Source organism: Bradysia coprophila, unplaced genomic scaffold (genome assembly GCF_014529535.1).
Source record: "Bradysia coprophila strain Holo2 unplaced genomic scaffold, BU_Bcop_v1 contig_561, whole genome shotgun sequence".
NCBI lineage: Eukaryota > Metazoa > Arthropoda > Insecta > Diptera > Sciaridae > Bradysia > Bradysia coprophila.
The window spans coordinates 1,112,326-1,133,941 of record NW_023503807.1 but is presented as its reverse complement, the minus strand read 5'-3'; the positions used below and the strand labels follow the sequence as shown (position 1 = coordinate 1,133,941).

Below are 21,616 nucleotides of genomic sequence, written 5' to 3'. Positions count from 1 at the left end.
TAGTGCAATGTTTGCATTATAAATAAGGAATATATCGGATTCGAGGATAATTATTACTTTAGTTTGCCATCACATAAAGCCAGTATATAAATCCGTCTTTAATGGTTAATTAATACGTTATATTGTCAATTAACAGGTGCTTAATATGTACGACAGTACGACTTTGTCGACAGAAAATAGCGTATACTGACTTGTAGATGGGTCGTGCATAATTATTTATTTAATTTGTACGAAAAATACAATTAGTTCCAATTGGATCATCAATTACATGCAATAAACGATTTATAATTGACATCAGTGGTCACTCATACAATGGAAATGTAAGGTCTCGTTCGTCACTTATCGAATTCTCTTACAATTAGGAGGTAGAGAAAATTACTTTGATTTTAGATGTTAAGAGGAAGGTTTAAGAAACATGTCAAAGGGAAGTCATTACATGAAGGTTTTGTTATCGTTTCTTCTCCGAACCGCCGAAGGGCAAGTCGTCCACAGGCTGGACGAAGTCTAGATAGTCTACAAAATAATATTTGCTACAGGGTGCAAATAACGATGAGGCGACATAACTACACGGTCAATATCGTCAGGAACGATATTATCGGTTTTTAGACGATACTATCGTCTAAAAAACGATATTATCGTCCAAAAAAATTTCATCCAGGACGATAATATCGTCTAAAATTATAAATTTTAAAATATTTTCAGGATAATATTATCGTTTTCTTGACGATATTATCGTTTAAAAAGACGATAATATCGTTTTTTTGGACGATACTATCGTTTTTTTGATGATACTATCGTCTAAAAAACGATATTATCGTTCAAAAAACGATAATATCGTTTTTTTGACGATAATATCGTCCTTGATGAAAATATCCGCTGGACGATATTATCGTTATTTTCATTTTCTGAACAAATTTATCGTTATTTTGGACGATATTATCGTCCTGGTCGATAATTTTTGGGACGATAATATCGTTTTTAATTTATTAATTTTTTTAAATTTGAGACGATAATATCGTCCAGGACGATAATATCGTTTTTAATTTATTTAAAATAAAAATTCTAGACGATAATATCGTCCTGGGCGATATTATCGTTCTGGATGGTTGTTGAAGACGAAACACAAAATCTTGTAGATAAACACCTTTTTATAGACGGCAAATATATATTAAAAATTGGTTCATTTGGTTCCGTAAATTTAAATTTTATAATAGAAAAATTACACAGACTAATTATGAGACGATGCGAGAAAAAAAAAATTAACTCCTAAGTTCCGACACCGTTCCGGCGCCCGGCTCGCATTGCGGCCCTCCGCTTCGCTCCGGGGCAATGGGCCGGATCGCTCGGCGTGTTAAAACGCTTTTTATGTACAATCTAAGTTGGTATTCATTTCGTTAAAAGATGAATTATTTAGGGACGAACTAAACGCCTTTTTTAAACACTGATGTGTAGGTGATTTCCTCTGACAATTGTTTTTCGATATTTTGGAAGAGAATTCGGTTCTTGCTGCACCTCTGAGTAAAATTGAGTCCTGGACAATATTACCACCCAAAACTAAACGATAATATCGTCCTGGGCGATATTATCGTTTTTTTAAACGATAGTATCGTCCTGGACGATATTATCGTTTAAGAAAACGATAATATCGCCCAGGACGATATTATCGTTTTGGACGATATTATCGTACAGAAAACGAAAATATCCATTAGATTTTCTAGAACGGTAATATCGTCCAGAAAACGATAATATCGTTTTTTGAACGATAATATCGACAAGAAAACGATACTATCGTCCAGACAATATTTTAGAATTTTTCAATTTAGACGATATTATCGTCCTGGATGAAAATTTTTTGGGCGATAATATCGTTTTTTTGGACGATAGTATCGTCTAAAAAACGATAATATCGATTTTGAGACGATACTATCGTCCAAAAAACGATATTATCGTTTTTTTGGACGATACTATCGTCTAAAAACGATATTATCGTTTTTTAGACGATAGTATCGTTTTTTAGACGATAGTATCGTTTTTTAGACGATAGTATCGTCAGAAAAAACGATAATATCGTTCCTGACGATATTGACGGTGTGGAAATGTCCCGCCACCCAAATAACCTCAAAGACACTACTTGCACCCATCCAGCCTTGCAATAATTTTTCCTTGTTGAAACTGGCCTAAAAATTGGGAGTTTCATACTTCTGATACTTTAATCTTCCTTGTACAATTTTGAATTAAAATTGGGTGTTTCGACAACAGAGACTTGATTCTGGAGACTTGAACAAACTGATCACTGACGTAACAATTGGACGTTTCGGCAGAAGCAATTTGAATCTTCGTTGTACCTAACAATTGAGTATTTCAATAATTGAGTGCAAATAGTATATGTTAGGCAAATAGTATATGTAAGACTGATTGCGTCCGGGTTCCAATAGCCTGTACCAATTGACTAACTAGAGAAAATTCTTCGACAAAAATTAATTTCAGCTCAGTGATCCTGTTCGCTAATTTGCTAAAGTTTCATAGATAGTTGCTCATTTCCATCAAAGATAACAATTCATCAACCTAAACACTGAGACTCATATACAATCGTTAGTTACTATGGTGATAAGTCACGGAACAATGGCTATATGAAGCCTTTGCCAGTTTAATTGGTTCAATTCTGAATATTCAATTTTCTTTTGTCATGGAAATTTGAATTCTTTTTTACTCGTTAAATAACGAATCAATAACTAATCAGATGACAAAATAAAAAATTATCTCTTCTATACTCAACCAGTAACATAATTCCAACGTTTTAGTTACGCTATCAAAATTAGCAGAGACATTTCAACCAACATAATAATTTTTTTTCTGTATTAAGCTACCCCTCCAACGTCACAATGAATTTCTTTTGACACAAATAGACAGTCTTCCCTGAATAATTTTTTTTTTACTTTTCTAGTGTTCGTTTCGTCATAATAATCACCATTTTCAGATACAATCAACATCCAAACTCGACATAAATATCCCATCATGCATGCATATCAGACCTTCACAATAACATATATTATACGTGATGCTCTTGATACTAACCAAATTGATTAAAACCTGCATTCTATGTGGATTTATATTTACACGTAACACATTCATCCCGTTCCTATTACTTTAGTGCTACATATAAATATGCACGTTGTTGGTTCATTATATACATAAAGCATCCGTACAGTTTTCAGTGCTATTACATCTCTTCTAGAAAAGTGTAAAATAAATATTCCGAATGTGTTCATGTTTTGACTATAATGGCACGCGAGTCACCCCCTTCAGATATTTTTCGCATATATCCTTATTTGTGTGATATGGAAAAACACTTCTACCGCACCCCCCAATAATATAGTGTGTGTGTGCATTGTACACGAAAATAATAATATTCTCATGAATAGGGAAAAAATGTTTTTTTTTTTCCATGCCTAAAGGGGTTTTGACTTCAGAACCTCGTTCAAAACTCAAATTGTGTGAATGCTAAAATGGTTTTCATTTCCTATATTTTACACATCTTCTTATAATTTTTTTCTCTCTCTGTGTGTTGTTTTGTTTTTTTCGTTTAAAACAATGGAAATGTAATACGGAGTTTGGTGAAAATATTATAAATAATTTTTTTTTTATTATTATGGAAAAGGGTTAAGAATAGGGTGAAATTATGCATTTGATATTTTTGTATTTCGTGTGATGAGGGCATTTTGGCGTTTCACTGAGTTTTTAGATGTATTTTTTGGCATTCATCATTCACAATTGAATTTATAATTGGTCTATCAGAAATAAATTTAAGAGCTTGAATGACAAATGTTACTTGCAAATAAGTTTGAATTACCTCCCCTCCCCTCAAACTTCGGGCGCCTTTGTTGGTAATTGAATTTTCCTTGATCACTTATGACAGCACCCCCAAATGCAATTTCCAGCTTTGTTGAACTGATAACTATTTCGAAAGTCTTATCGCTCGGCCGATGTTGGTCCGATTGAAAAACTAATTACTTTACTATGCTCTCAAAACAGAGAAATGATAAGCGCGGCCCCTCACATAGAGATAGAACACGTCTGACTGTTTTTTCCCGAAAAATTTGAAGACGATGCGACCGAAACATCAATCATATAGTCAAGCTATAAATGTCGTTAACGAAAACAAGATATATCGTTATTAAAACCAAACTGTCAAAATTTTACATACAAATGTAAAAAAGTTTGACAGTTTAACCGTTCTAAGAAAAAAACAGTCAGGCGTGTTCTATTCCAGCCGTGAGGCGCCGTGCTTATCATTTCTCTGTCTTAAAAACATGCGCTAAACACTGAAATTTTGTTTGACTATAATCCGTCGAAACGAAATTTCATTATTTTTCATTTGACAGTTGTCATTATACGATTTATGCCCAAATTTACTGGATATACTAGAGTATAAGTTCACAACTGTGAATAACCTTAATATTTTTACTATCCTCAACCTCATACACGAATTGTTAATGAAGATTTCAGAAAAAATAAATTTAACGTAACCAAAGTCAAATTCGTATAACACTGCTTGACTATAATGCATATCATAGAAACATAACATAAGTGAAGCGCGCCTCATACTATACACTTTTAACCGGTAAATGTAAGCATGCGTACAGGCGTTAATAAAATTGAAATGTGTCTGTATAACAATGTCAAGTCTGTATGATCGTATCGAGTAGTTACGATTTTTATTAATAGGTGGAGCTTTGTGGTAAGAACTATTTCTTACGTTAAAGCTTTCATTGTTTTTATGAAAATTTAAACGTTCACATAAATTTTAACAAAGAAGTATGAGTTAAATGGTTGAGCTGTCCGTAAAAAGCGTGGGAAGTCGTTGCAACAGGAGAATAAGAATAGTTTTAATTACATCTTAATCAGTCAGGTCAGATCTTAAAAATCATCTCCACAGAATAGATCGGTCCTTAGGGATTGTCCACATTACAACAATTCAGGTTTCGTACCTTCGGGTGCTACAAAATGATAGCATTTACAAATTCTTACTCAAAACAGGGAAATTTCTGAGAGAAGTAGTTAAGGCAGGGAGTAGAGATCAAAGGATCGTTTTTAAACGACATAAAGTGAAGTTTAAAGTAAACCAGTCACTTCCAGTTTTACTGAAGAACGAAAAGTCATCACAACATTGTCATGCATAAATAGCATTCAGACTTATAAGCAAAGCGTGAAGAGAAGATGCAGTGGGAGCTTACTTACTAACTTACTAACTTGAGCTTACTTACGACGAATGTTCAGACAGAAAATTCGCCCAATACTAGAACATGGAAAAAGTAATTTCAATTTACATAATTTTTCTAGTTGTTCGATATTACTGCCACGGTGGTAAATAAGAACAATTTGATAATATCCAGTTCTCTACATACACTTTTTACAATTTCTGCTTACGAGCACAACAAAAAAAAATCAAATTAAATGAAACCACACCCATATTGGATGCAAGCTTTATTCAATAAAGCGAATAAATAAATTGAAATAAATTCAACTCATAAGCATCCACTTGCAGTTAGGGTTAAAACAGTGAATCTAATTATTAAAACCGAAGGCAACATGTGTGACATAATAATTGGTTTCTTTTTCCAATTTTTTTTTCTGTTTCATTCAAAAATTTCATATTAAAACAAGGCATCAGAACAGTCGGAGCGTTTGCTGCGACTTAGCCCCGTACGACCCGTAATCCTATTTCGTCCGTAACCATAATACGTCCGTAGCCGTAATACGCCCTGAACCCTAATAGGACCCTCTAATGCGTCTGTTACCAGAATGCAAGTCAAGTTGGGCATGGTCAAATTTACTGAAAGTGTTCATTTTTAAAATTGCGCATAGCGCAATTACGAAAGCCCGTACGAAGTACCTCTCAAATAAAACCAACAATTTACGACATTATTTTAGAAACCCAACATTTTTTGCCAACTTTCTATTAGGTATTCAATTATCTCTCAAATGAAACAAAAACTAGCAAAATCGGATGAGATTTACTCGATTTATGTGCAAAAAACACTTAGGGCCGAGTAGCGGCCTTAGTCCAAGGGCCCAAATTTGAAACTTTTTTTGCCACGTTCTTTTCGGTATTCAATTACCTTCCATAAAAAACTAAATCTAGCAAAATCGGATGAGATTTACTCGATTTGTGTGCAAAAAACACTTAGGGCCGAGTAGCGGCCTTAGTCCAAGGGCCCAAATTTGAAACTTTTTTCGCCACGTTCTTTTCGATATTCAATTATCTCTCAAACGAAACAAAAACTAGCAAAATCGGATGAGATTTACTCGATTTATGTGCAAAAAACACTTAGGGCCGAGTAGCGGCCTTAGTCCAAGGGCCCAAATTTGAAACTTTTTTTGCCACGTTATTTTCGATATTCAATTCCCTTCCATAAAAAACTAAATCTAGCAAAATCGGATGAGATTTACTCGATTTATGTGCAAAAAACACTTAAAGCCAAGTAACGACCTTTGAGCCCTCCCAACAAGCCCACGTTGCATCTTACCCAAAACCAATGTTCAGCAACTTTGTTCTACTCGTCAATACCTTTCATTTGATATATCACAAGCAGCTATTGCGTGCGTATTTCGGTAGATATCGTCGAAAGACTGAAAAACACCTATAGGGCCCTAGCTCTGGAAGGGCCGACCCTACCATGCCCATTTTCGAACTTGACCTTACTTTTGTCGATACCAATCGGGAAAAAAAAGAATTTTGAAAAAAGGTTGTGATTTGTTCAAGCTAGAGGGGTCACAGACGGACGGACGGACGGACATTTTTTTTATTGCGGATTCGTCATCTATTAACATAACCAAATGCTTTGCCCTTACTGTCTGCTTCCAATTCGACGTGTTACAAACGGCATATTAATCTTATAAGCCCCCAGTACTTCGTACGGGGCTAAAAATCACTTCAGTTCATTCCAAGGGAACATGTGTGCTGTTCGAATTTAATTTTTTTTTGTTTTAATAAATTTTCAATTTTTGAAAATATATTACGATGTGTATGTACACACAGTGTACATGGGGCTTTCGATGAAAGTAAAGGTAAATTATGGTTCGTATTTTTAGAAGACGGTTTTGTCTTGATGTAAAAGTAATGCGAGCGGTTTAGGAGTTATTACATTGGGTTGGTTTAAATTAATTTCGTAAATGTACCCGACGAGAGTCGTTTACTCATTCCTATCCATCCGAAAAAAAAATCAATTTTTATTTGATAGAAAGCAAAAGAAAATAAAAATTTTATAATTAATCACTGCTGGCTGCTGCATTTTGTTTAAAACATTCGTAAATTATTCAATCCTCCCGTCAACAAACAAAACAAATCGTGAACATAAAATCATCGAGAAAAAAAAACACTCCGACATTGACGGCCGGTGTGTACGTAAAATATCAAAGGCAAATTTTCAATGGAAAATACTTCTCTTTGAAAATCCAATTACAGAAATGCTTCTCAACAAATTTTCAACAAACCAATTTTAAATCGCCGGTTTCATTTAATTTCTTAAAAATACGAACCATAACCAATATATAGCACGTATACGTTCACAAACACACCGAAACGTAAAAAGTTGACTTTCAAAATTAATTCAATGATTCCGAGAGGGATATATGGGGAAAATGTATAATACAAAATACAGAAGAAATAAAAAAATCTCTGGATATCCTTTTCGATAAGGGTAACGAGCTAAGACTAAAAATGTATATATATATCAAAAGGATCAATCTTCCATCAAAGATAATTAAAAGATTACCCTTCGATGCGTTGAGGATACTTTTAGCCGAAGGACGGGATATGTCTTGTTGCTTTCGGATTAGATTTGTTTGCGTTTCGTTTTGTTTGTTACGGGTATACCTACGAGTCAAGTTAAAAAAGATTACTTGAACATAAAGAAAAATGTTTGGGTTCAAAACAATTAATATGGAATGTGACTTTGGATGAAATTAGGTCCATGTTAAGAGCAGCTTTTATCCGAAAAACGAAAAAAAAAATTTCCCATGCTTTTTATCCGGTAAACATTAATTTTATTCGGATTACTCTCGCCAACCCCCTGTGTGTTATTTCTATACTTCTCAACTCGATGTCGATTTTTCTTTCCTGCGTTTTTTTTTGGCGTGTCGTAAAATCCATAAGACATAATTAAAATTTCATCAAAATTCTTTCACATTTTCATTTTTAATTAGATCAGATTGGCAAAAATAAAAAAAACAAGGCATCAGAACAGTCGGAGCGTTTGCTGCGACTTAGCCCCGTACGACCCGTAATCCTATTTCGTCCGTAACCATAATACGTCCGTAGCCGTAATACCCCCGGAACCCTAATACGTCTACAACCCTCTAATGCGTCTGTTACCAAAACGCAAGTCAAGTTGGGCATGGTCAAATTTACTGAAAGTGCTCATTTTTAAAATTGCGCATAGCGCAATTACGAAAGCCCGTACGAAGTACCTCTCAAATAAAACCAACAATTTACGATATTATTTTAGAAACATTTTTTGCCAACTTTCCATTGGGTATTCAATTACCTCTCAAATGAAACAAAAACTAGAGATTTACTCGATTTATGTGCAAAAAACACTTAGGGCCGAGTAGCGGCCTTAGTGCAAGGGCCCAAATTTGAAACTTTTTTCGCCACGTTCTTTTCGGTATACAGTTATCTCTCAAACGAAACAAAAACTAGCAAAATCGGATGATATTTACTCGATTTACGTGCAAAAAACACTTAGGGCCGAGTAGCGGCCTTAGTCCAATGGCCCAAATTTGAAACTTTTTTACCCACGTTCTTTTCGGCATTCAATTATCTCTCAACTGAAACAAAAACTAGCAAAATCGGATGATATTTACTCGATTTACGTGCAAAAAACACTTAGGGCCGAGTAGCGGCCTTAGTCCAAGGACGCAAATTTGAAACTTTTTTTGCCATCATTCTATTCGGCATTCAACTATCTCTCAAATGAAACAAAATCTAGCAAAATCGGATGAGATTTACTCGATTTATGTGCAAAAAACACTTAGGGCCGAGTAGCGGCCTTAGTCCAAGGGCCCAAATTTGAAACTTTTTTCGCCACGTTCTTTTCGGTATTCAATTACCTTCCATAAAAAACTAAATCTAGCAAAATCGGATGAGATTTACTCGATTTATGTGCAAAAAACACTTAGGGCCGAGTAGCGGCCTTAGTCCAAGGGCCCAAATTTGAAACTTTTTTCGCCACGTTCTTTTCGGTATTCAATTACCTTCCATAAAAAACTAAATCTAGCAAAATCGGATGAGATTTACTCGATTTATGTGCAAAAAACACTTAGGGCCGAGTAACGACCTCTGAGCCCTCCCAACAAGCCCGCCCAACAAGCCCGCGTTGCATCCTACCCAAAAACGATGTTCAGCAGCTTTGTTCTACTCGTCAATACCTTTCATTTGATATATCACAAGCAGCTATTGCGTGCGTATTTCGGTAGATATAGTCGAAAGACTGAAAAACACCTATAAGGCCCTAGCTCTGGAAGGGCCGACCCTACCATGTCCATTTTCGAACTTGACCTTACTTTTGTCGATACCAATCGGGGAAAAAAAGAATTTTGAAAAAAGGTTGTGATTTGCTCAAGCTAGAGGGGTCACAGACGGACGGACGGACGGACATTTTTTTTATTGCCGATTCGTCATCTATGAACATAACCAAATGCTTTGCCCTTACTGTCTGCTTCCAATTCGACGTGTTACAAACGGCATATTAATCTTATAAGCCCCCAGTACTTCGTACGGGGCTAAAAATGAAAAATTCCAAGAACTTTTCGTTTTCTTTCCGCGCCTCCCCATTTCTGTTTTCATTTACACCATAAAATACAAACAATAACAATTATTGAGCTTATTAATTTTAATTAAAAAAAATCCTTGGATTCATATCGGGAATAATAAACCGACCCTCCAAATTAACAAAAGTAATTTACCAACCGTTATTTATTGAACAGTAGTCTTAGTAGCCGGCTCCATAATCAACTTTTAATGGATCTATGAAAATATGCTGTTAAGATATGCATTTTTAAATCAAATAAAATTCTGCCTGTTATTAGGGAGGCTTTGAGCTCCCGGGCTGTTGAGAGTGGAAAGTTTATTTCCGTGAAATTTGGCTTATGAATATAACGTTTTGTTGAACTCGAGGTTGAACTGAGAATAATATTTACAATAAACATTTCGTCGCTATGGATTCTACCACATTTTTTCCAACTTACTCTTTCCGTTCCACTTTTGACTTTTTCCCGTGGAAACTATATCTGGTATTACACCAAGGCCAGATGTAAACAAAGGGAGTGCATTGTTACCAAAATATAGGCTTTTCCGGGGATTAAAAGATTTGAATGGATAAAGGAAAATTTAACGACTCTTAACTCTGCATCGGCAGGGTTTCGAGTACAATAAAAAGAAGCTTTTTAATCAATGGTAATGCTTGTGATACTTGCTTTAAATATTAGATTAGACGGTAGATTTTCTGAAATCTTTGGTGTTTTCAGTGGTTTTGGTCAAATAATTCAATTTTCCATTGTTTGAAAATTCATTTTTAGACATTGTATTGCAACGAACATTTTGATTATCCAAATTTGACACCTGTCAAACCATTGTTATTGCTAGGATCACTAGAGTCCTATGATTTTCTTCCGAATTAGTGAAAATGCGATAAGGGTGTTTCAATCTACTGTTAAATATTTCCAGTTTAAAATGTTACAAAAACCGAATTACCCCGAACTACTACCACGTTTCGAACTAAATATTGTCAGCAAAGTTCATTTTTTACCTCACCTGTTTTGTACACATTTTCCTGTTCATCATTATATTAGCCAGAGCCTATTCATTAGTTATTTGTTAAACGAGCGTACGAAAATTTTGGAAATTGTATTTCGAGATACCCGAGTCACCCGAGAAAATGCAATTTCCAACTTTTTTTCCCGATGTTAAACACAACTATTTTCACAACAAAGACTTTCGAAGTTTCAGCGGAGGGAGAATGGTTTTTTTCTCGCCTGCGTTTTGAGAAATAATTCGCTACGCTCTGTCCACAAACAACCGTCTCAAAAGACAATTTCCAACTTTTTTCCCCTCGTTGAACAAATAACTATTTCATATATTTGGTGCGATTAACCTTATTTTTTCCGCTCACTTTGATTGGTTCCTGCTTCGTCCTATAAAAGTTGCGGAATCTATTTTATCACCTCTTGTTTTGACAGTTGAGAAAACAGACATTTTCTCACCCAAACTGTCATTTCTTGAAGAAAATAGGACATTCCAATCCAACTGCAGCAGTTCGTGGACTTCGCTCAGTTGGAGTTTCCCCTTTTCTGCCCTCGGTACATCGACAACTATTATTTTGTTGTTTCTATCGATGACGCATCCGTTTTAGATAAGACATTAAATTTGAATCATTCCTTGTAATAATGCACTACACTTATACAATCAATAGCAGAGTCGGATCCAGACAAACTAGTTTTCATTATTGTAAATTTCATCGACCATCAAATAAGCGCGGAGATTTTTTTGATTTTTTTTCCCTTTAAGTGTCCATTCCACTTAACAGAAAGCACTCCATGAGAGAGCCATGAGAGAGCAAGCTGTTAAATAAACAAAGGAAAAATTGAAAAAAATCAATTTTGTCTCTCACACGGAGTACTTTTTTGTACAACTGGAGGTAACGCAGTTTGTTATATCGTATATTGTATGGATATATCTAACGTCAAAGCTGCCAAGAAACTGACCGCTACGCCGTCGATCCCTTCAGCAATAACAATCGGCACCTATAAATTTAAACTGTCGTCTACGGCACATTATAAACCGTAGAGCGGTATAAAATTACGATTCAAAGGCCACAGTGGTCACATACATTTTGAAATAATTTTTTGTTTTTTGTTTCTATTAACGATACTATAATCATTAAAGTTGTATACTTTTTGCTGCCACCACATAGTAATACATTTTAATGCTACTTTTAGCACATTATTATAAATACAAACGAACTGAAAAAACCACCTAAATGAAATCCCATTTTTCAAAGAAACGAAAAAAAAAATTGTTATAGTCTCCGAGCACGCTACCCATCCACTACAATAACACAAAAGGAATTTCTTATCAAAACCAAATGTTCAAATGTTCAAACATTTACTAGAAAAAGAATGAAAAAAAAAGGAAAACTCACTTGCTGACTATTTAAGCCAGAATGGTTGGTTGATTGTGTGTTGGCTTTTCGAAAATTTATGGTAATTTTGTTATGAACGTTGTAACGTTGAATTAACAGAAAAACAAATATTTTGACAAAAAAAAGCAAGCGAAGGAAGACGACGAATAAAAAAAACCACCCGAAGAAAAACCTATTAAAACGACTTATATATTTGTATTGAGGTGGAAATGAAATTATATTCCACAGCTATCCTAAGAGCATTTCAATGTTCGGCAGGATATTTACATTTCACGCACCCCGGAAATTACTCTAAAACACACATAAGTTGAACGTTTATAAAATTGTTTAAAACATTCAAGCGATGTAAATTCGTTAAATATTCAAATGGCATAGTGAAATGGGAGCCTTTATTGAACCACGCTCTTAATTTCATCAAACCATAGATTGTGGTTCGTAGGCCAACAGGCTGAACTTTGTATTTGCTCGTTTTGCAATTCGTCTTTCTACCGTCCGTCCTGTGACTAGTTAAAAGAACCGAAACCAGTTAAGAGTCAACTCGCTAAAAAAAAACTTCGAACAACCTACTTATATGGAATCGGGATTCAAGCCGACAGCGATCCAAACGAGCGATGGCTTAAATGAATTGGCGTTCCATTCTGAGAATTTCGTGGAATACCTTTTCTTTCGAAACACTCTTGCCGTGATTTTTTTCTAATAAAAACAATCTTGAGCTCAATTTACTATTTTCAAAAGATTGATTAAATTTTCGAGTTTTGGTTCGTTTCTTCTAAGATACATCTGCTGGCTGCGTCAATTTAGCTTTACTGGCTGTTATCTCGTAAAACTGAAACGATTTTCCAAAGATGGGCTGTGAGATACATTGAGAAAAATAGACTCCATTTGTTTTTTGGACGGTGGACATGGTTGGTGGGCCGGATATCGACGTTTGGTCGGCAGTATTTACCTTATTCAACGTCATAAAGGTACACAATTTGACGTTAATCAAATACAATTGTTAAAAGTTTCCTATGTGCAGAATAAGCACCAGCTGAATATCACCAGCTGATCTACTAACACACGCTTACTGTATGATAAACAATCAAACAAATTCTGAACATAATTTGTTTACTTCAATCATACGTTATGTGCGCGCATAGATGACGTTAACGTAGAAATGCACGGTGTGTATGTTTTCTTTGGATTGTTTACAATACAAAGTGTTTTTGTTCGTACACCAGCTGGTGCTTATTCTGCACATAGGAAACTTTTAACAATTCTATCGCCTTTTGAAGTAGGATTTTCTAAGAGCCATCACAGCCCAACAAGAGTGCTTCGCGAAAAAAAATGTTCCACGAAATTATCAGAAAGGAATGACGATTCATTTGAACCATGATTCGTTTGGATCTTAATCGGCTTGAATCCCGACTGTTCAAAGTTTTTGCGAAATTGACTAGGTCCAATTTCATTTTTTTTATAATTCGCTAAAAAATTTGTAATCTCTCAAATCTATAGCACCACTTATCGGCGTTGTTTTATAAGCTTAAGAAATTAGTGAATTATAAGAAAAATGAAATTGGACTTATTGGTTTTGATAAATTCCTACTGATTTGTCCATCTACTACAAGAATGCTTCAATGTAATCGTTAGTAGTAATTATTCATAATTTCGCTTCGAAGTGCTAGTCCGTAAAGTATGTCGACGAGAAAATTTAAAAGTAAGATCACAGATGGCACAGCCTATTATTTACAGCTACTCATGCTTCACTCAATTTAAATTTACAATTTGTTATGTTACAAATTGCTGCATCAACGATGACACTGTTGACATTCTTTTGTTTGTTCAGACAATGATCTTTACGTATCTTGTGATGGCATCATATCTTTTGTACGTACAAAAATGTTTGCAAGAAAATGAAAAGAGATTTTGTCAAGAATTCTGCCCGAGGATTGTCTTCGTGCAAAACATTAAAAGAATTTGAGGTTCTCTGTCTTCACCTGCTTTTTTCCTCGGATAAAAACCAACATAAATTTTACAAACTAAAACGTAGAGCACATTTTCACCTATTTACCGCGCTCTTTACATCGTTTCACACGAACATCGCACATTATGACTTCATAACCTTTATTAAATTTAACTTGCTGCCCATGAAATGGATATCTTTCAACTTTCGTCTCACCACCGGTAGTAGTTACACATGGGGTTAGATTGTACGTTCATGTACATGCAAAGTGTACATGAAAGCTCATATGAGAGTCGTTTTAAAAAAAAACCTCTGAATTTATGCGTAACATGCAAATATTTTGAGCACTTATTTTACCGCATAAATAGGAAAATCCGATTATATTTTCGACGATGTGGTTTAAGGAATAGCTTGTAAGTAGCACACTTAAATTTTATCGCTTGGAAAACTCAATTCAATAGATCCGCACACAAAAACACATTCCATATCTCTTCGCTCCTAACCCATAATCACCCGACCTCTAATGCTAATATAAAATATATTTATATCACCGAACCGACAGTATGTACACGGTATAAGAATGGTATGTGTACCTATATGTTGTGATAAGGAAAATATTTTCTTCGAGCACTTCAGGCAAGAAAATCAAATTACCATACATGTTAGCTACTTGTGATAATATTTTGGTTTATCGTTTTAAAATCCACTTTTGAATATTATTATGTTGAATATATTCAAATTTTTTATTATGTTTGTAGACGCTCTATCAAGCATAAATTTGGCATTGTAAACAAGCTCAATCCGTACGTAACTATACGGAATATTATATGCCTACCCCCACACACACTCACAAAATATTCCGTTTTTCGAATCATAACAGTGTATTAAAGGAAATGTTTTCCTTGAATTAGCCGTATATAGATGAGAGAAATTGCCGCTTCGTTCATTCTTGAAGCCAAATTTTGAATACATTAGACAGCTGTTGATGGCTTACAATTCTTTTTTTTTTTTTTGAATCACCATGTAATCCAACGAATATTAAAAAATGATTTTTCATGTTGGATCGAAAAAATTATAAAATTGGAATTAGGATAAAGTACTGGAGAAGAAAAAATGATACGGAACATCTTTTATCAGCCCGCGTTAAGACACTTTTGTACGTGATATAAGCACTTAATTTAAGCCTATAGCTTCTAGGTCCGTCGATTAACTTTGATGACAAATTCTGTAATGGTTTTGTTCTTGTGAAAATCCAATATTCAATGTCTATCTGGAAAATAGCTTCAAGCGGTGGTAATGCCTGTTAAACGGTTCTCTCTCGGAAAACAATATTTCGCCATTTAACAAATGCAGGATTTGAAGAACGTTTTCTGACCAGGTATAGGTTCAAGAAACCATTTCATTAGAGGGCTAAGCCTTCGACCACATAATCATAAATAAATTGAGAGATATTCGACGGCGGAGACAATTATTTCCACTCAGAATGCCTATACAAAATGCTATCTGTCTGATGACAAATCGGGGGAGGAGATTTTTATTTTCTCGACCGGTAAAAACGATGAATCACACCACGTACACATAAAAAACGTCGGGAAAAAACGTTCGCTCTTGTTGGAATTCTTATTTTCTCCTCGTAATCAAATAATTTTTGGTTTAACTGACCGCTTAAGGCCGAAAACACACGAGCGGTTTTGCGTTGATGGGAGCGCCAATTATACTGCGCTTTCGTAACCTGTGTTGAATATCGGATTAAAATGGAAAACGAAATTACCTCGATCACATCAACGTAAAATTGATCGTGCGTGATGGGCCAAAAGCGATGATTCGTGCTAATTGACATAAATACGAAGTTCGTTGGTTGAAAAACCGGACCAGGCTCGAATTTTGGCCAATTCCTCCCAAGATGCAGGTGCGTGATTGCAAGCACTTCCAGCTCCACAACTCGGAACACACATGAGCAATGACGAATTCAGAGTTTTGTTTGCACTACGTTTAGGTTTACCTATTCTACAACCACATAAATGTGTGTGTGGAACGAAAGTTGATGAATTTGCGAGACATGGACTGTCACGTAGAAAACAAAACCTAGACACGAATCATTTGAACCACCTGGTTGTTCTGCACTCGATGGCAAGAAACCTCAGTCTCGTCTTGTTCCTTGGACGAGGGGCAAACCTCTGCTCTGGGATTACACCTGTTCAGACACTTTCGCTCAATCATATGTCAATAGAGCGTCACGATGAATTTGCTATGTTGCAAAACAAGCAGAGGATAAAAAACTGGAAAAATACGACCATTTAAGAGATCAATTAATTTTTCATTTAGCAATTCAACGAGGAAACGTTGCATCAATCTTGGGTACGCTTCCGCCGTCTAAAAATCTAAACGAAATATTTTACTTGTACAAATTTTAATTTTGTTAACTAAATAAAAAAATTTCATCTGTATACAGTTATAACTAATCTATTGCCATCGCTGTAAAGGACTCACTGTAATGCTACAACTGTACTCAATATAACACAGCCATATTCCCTTAAAATAATTAGAAACTCTTCGTAATTTCTACATTCAAGGACTCATAGAGTATACAAATAATCTCAACCTTATGCTCGTAAAACATCTATGGCATCAGTGTATCGGATATAAAGTGACTAATGTCGCTGACTAACAATTTTCGTGTATATATGGTTATGTTACAACACTCTACTGGATCTCAAGCTTTAAAACATTAATGGCAATTTCATCTAGAAAATATGCGAGTTTCAAAGCAACAAAAGCGTTTATTTTGGAGGAAATTTAATGATGCATGAAAATGGATGTGTGTGTATAGAGACGAAAACTTTTTGGGGTTATAAAGCACGCAAAAGTTTATTGTCATGCATGATGATGATGATGGTGCTCTTGTAAATATATAATACATGTGTGCGCTTTGTAAGTTCAAGACTTGTTTATACTGGCTTAACCGTTAAGCGTTGTGGCTTCTGATAACTTTTCATGCGTTGTACATGACAACAATTTTCTTGAACATGGCTGAAATGGGTTTTGTTCGAATATTAGCAAGAAATAAAAATACGCTCAATCGGTAATCTATCTGAAATTCGTCGGAACCGCACGCATGTAAGTTCAGTAAATATGATTTCAAAGACGGATTACATTTTATATTATATCGTCGTTGATTCAATCGCATCGATAAATTGACAAATTTTCGAAAGGGGAGGAAATTTACTGTAGATGGAGTTAAATTAACGATCCATATTGCAGATGATTCAATTTGTTCACGAAGAGTAATTTGACTAGCTAAACAAAGTGAAAACAAAAAATTTTAATAAACCGTTAAAGACTTGCAATAGAAACGGCCGGCAGTAATGTCTTCATCATTGTAGACATTATCATTGTAGACTTTACCAATCTTCTGATGACCAGGGGTACGTCCATCATATTTTTCTTTAAAAGTTCACTGCGTTGTCGGTTTCGCCCTAAGAGTAATTATACCTATTTTCCCTACGAGGCGCGTCTATTGTTCGTCCTAGAGACAATTTACCATATCGCAACACGAACTCGGAAAGGGTAATTCAAGCGTCCATACGCACTATTTGCAATTTATTTTTCCCTGAACTGTTAGATCAAGGGTCTTACTTCGAAAAATACGCCTTACGTTCATTACGGTCACTATGATCGACTTGCAATTTATTTTTCCCTGAACTGTTAGGTCCAAGGGTCTTACTTCGGAAAATACGTCTTACGTTCATTACGGTCTCTATGATCGATTTTGTAAAATTTTGTATGAAATGTTAGCAAAGATAGTAAAATATGAAAATGTCTCTAACGCTTGATGGCACGATAATTTGAGTAATTCTGAACCGATTTTCAAAAATTTTGTTTCAATCGACTAATCATTAAAATTCATGAGGATGTTCAACATCGGCTTAATGATCTGAAATGTCGGAACCAGTTTTAGAACTTTTGGTTTTAATCGACAAAAGGAATAATATTTTTGCGGTCAAGTTCGTAGCTGGACAATATCGGACTAATGATCTCGGAATTATTCCTAAATGAATTTTTGTCTATCTTCTAGATGGGACAATAACTTGGGTAGTGCTGAACAGATTTTCAAAATTTTTGTTGTCTTCATTGACGAATCAAATTCATGAGGTCTGGTTTACAGATGAACAAAATCGATTTAATGTTCTGCGAGTTTATTTCCTAAAGAGCTTTTCCGTGTAGCCCATGACAAACCGATTTCAAATACTTTGAATACTTTCCAATCGACGTAGAATTTTTTTCCAAAGTTTGTTTACAGACTAATATTACTAGGTTCCACCTCTTGGCTCATCAGTAGGTACAATGCCTAATTGTTCTATTTTGCAGGAGAGGTAAAAATACCAATTATTTTTGGATGTTTGCCTACTTACAGTGGTATTATTTCCTAACCTTTGCCTTCGTCTTTATTGTATTTTTTTACAGTCGTATTAAACGCACTGCAGCGTGTTTGGGCCCATGTTTTATCATGGTCTAAATTCAGAGAATGGAGTGTAAAAATTAAAAGAAAAAATTGTTTAAACGTCAGCCAAGGGATCTGATCCACTCATAAAGTGGGACCTAGTTTTCTATTCTCGAAATTATTTTATTTGAGGTAAGAAGGTATTATGTAACAATCAACGCAAAATAGCTGGTGTGCTTCCAACCTAAGCAAGACATTGAAAATTCAACAACGAAAGTGTCTCTAGATAGAGGTAGTTCAACATAAAATGTCTCTTCGGAGAATTAATTGAATCAATCGAATGCCTCTGTCTACATCTCTTCTTTTCTGTCACATAATTTTTCACACCTGTGAAGCTACGTGACACTAAGTTTTGTATATATATTTCCTTTGATTGACGTTAATTTTCTTTAGCTGCCAAATGCGAAATTGTATGGTAAAATCGCATGTCATATCAATGGAGATGAGTTCAATAAAATTCCTCGAAACACGATGACAAAATATGATGAATTTATTATCTATTTGAAAAATAGGTTCTATACAATCTCTACATAGCCGTGGCAAAACGTTACATTTTTTGTATGGTATTACAGTCAACCCACTTTTGTTGACAACAACGACACTCTATTATAATATACGAGAAATTGGTATGTCTATAAAATATGCCGATGAGGAACATTCTTTTATGTTAACCATGTAACTCCAACGAAAATATTGGAAAACTTATCTAAAATTAAATCTTTAATGTATAATGTATATGCATAATTTCAGTCTATTCGGATACCAAAAAAAAAAAAAAATTTGTGCCATGCAAAAGTCGATATCAAAATTTTCTTCTTTCCAGTGAACATTATTGACGGCATGATGTGATTGCTGCTGTGTATACATATATAGATATATTCACTATCACTCGCTTTACATTTCCAGCTACTGTCTTTCCACACTCTTGACAACCTGTCATAGAGTTTGATTGGCAAATTTTTTATTATTTAAATGAGTTTTGTTATTCTCTCGTTACTAAGATCAGAAGCACACATTTCTATAAGCAAAAGGAACTTTTCGGTATTGATATACGGAACTGAAAATGTATCTGGGGTATTTCAGTTATCATTGCTGACGAAGAAGCAGTGATGAATTTGAATGATTTTTATCCTAGTTGTAGTATTCCGCACAAATACTGGCGTTCCAATTTCTAATTTTTTACGCTAATTTCTTTACTGTAGAACTACGACGCACGCACAGACAATGAAATCGACCACTTTTTTTTATAGATTTATCAATTTACTTCCAACGCATCATCTAGACCTTTTAGTGTAAAACTCGGATGTCGCCTAATATGTAGATTGTAGGGTTGAAAATGGCTTATTACCTTACTAGGGATAACAAAAGAATTGGTTTGAGAAATCACAGAATGTAATAGTAGATTACTGTACCAGTGAAGTAATTTAATATCTCGTATCCAGACGAGTAAAAGTATCCGAGCGCGTCAGCCCGAGGTACGTTTACACATCGTGATACGAGATATCAAATTAACGATGAGTAAATGTATCTAGGGCTGATGCGCTCGGATACTTTTACTCCTCTGGATACGAGATATCCAATTTATGCACGTGTACAGAATGCCTTCATACTTTTCACTAGTGAGAGAATGTGGAATGTGGAATGAGGGAATGTGGACTGTAGTAAAATAAAATCGGTCACTTGGTCGGGTTCGACTCGATCAACATAATTCATATGAAAACTGGACTTTTCAACTTTTTATCTCTTGTCATGTAAACTAATATCCCAACAAAAATCTCTTCGAGAAAAGTGTGACGCAGTCTTTGAAATACAATTTCTAAAATGAATGATATCGCTAGAGTTGACGCTTTCAGCTTCGTTACGCAAAAATTAAATTTTACACCCAATTTTAGTTCAAACAAGCTGGCTTAGTTTTTCTCATCATCTGCCAAATAATTTTTACCAAAAAATTTTGGTTGTTTCCAGTCAAATTTTTTTTGTAAAAATTATTTGGCAGATGATGAGAAAACCTAAGCCAGCTTGTTTGAACTAATTGGGTGAAAAATTTAATTTTTGCGTAACGAAGCTGAAAGCGTCAACTCTAGCGATATCATTCATTTTAGAAATTGTATTTCAAAGACTGCGTCACACTTTTCTCGAAGAGATTTTTGTTGGGATATCAGTCGTTTTAGAAGTGTAGTCAACACTGCTTTTTATAACAGTTTTCAGTTTTAATTCAAAAATTTTACGAAAATCGAAAATTTGACGAAATTCGAAAATTTGACGAAATTTGACGAAATTCGAAAATTTGACGAAATTTGACGAAATTCGAAAATTTGACGAAATTTGAAAATTTGACGAAATTTGAAAATTTGACGAGATTCGAATTTGAAAATTTGACTAAATTTGAAAATTTGACGAAATTCGAAAATTTGACGAAATTTGACGAAATTCGAAAATTTGACGAAATTCGAAAATTTGACAAAATTTGACGAAATTTGACGAAATTCAAAAATTTGACGAAATTCGAAAATTTGACGAAATTTGACGAAATTCGAAAATTCGACGAAATTCGAAAATTTGACGAAAGTAATTCTCTATCTGCCACCATTCAAGAAATATCTCTAAAACCCTAATTGACCCACCCATTTCCAACTTTCGACATTTTTCACATATGCCCCTCTGTTCTACTCGTAAAACTCTGAGACTTTGCCGAAGAAAGTAACTCTCTATCTGTCACCATTCAAGAAATATCTCTAAAAACATAATTGACCCACCCATTTCCAACTTTCGACATTTTTCACATATGCCCCTCTGTTCTACTTGTAAAACTCTGAGACTTTGCCAAAGAAAGTAATTCTCTATCTCTCATAACCCAAAAAAATATTAGTTCTTTCATCCTACGCTCGAGTAGCTCAAAATTTGGTCACTCTAATCACTCTAGCTCAAACGAATCTGCCCCGATTTTTTTAATTATTTTTTTGTTCGAATCAT

General features: G+C 34.8%; 1 long non-coding RNA gene across 1 annotated transcript; it reads left to right on the top strand.

Moving 5' to 3' along the window:
* Positions 1–1,718: 1,718 nt before the first annotated feature.
* On the top strand, positions 1,719–20,147 carry LOC119083099. The gene is made up of 3 exons (XR_005088797.1): positions 1,719–1,730; positions 3,423–3,431; positions 20,033–20,147. It is a non-coding gene; the product is annotated as an uncharacterized LOC119083099 (long non-coding RNA).
* Positions 20,148–21,616: the final 1,469 nt, after the last annotated feature.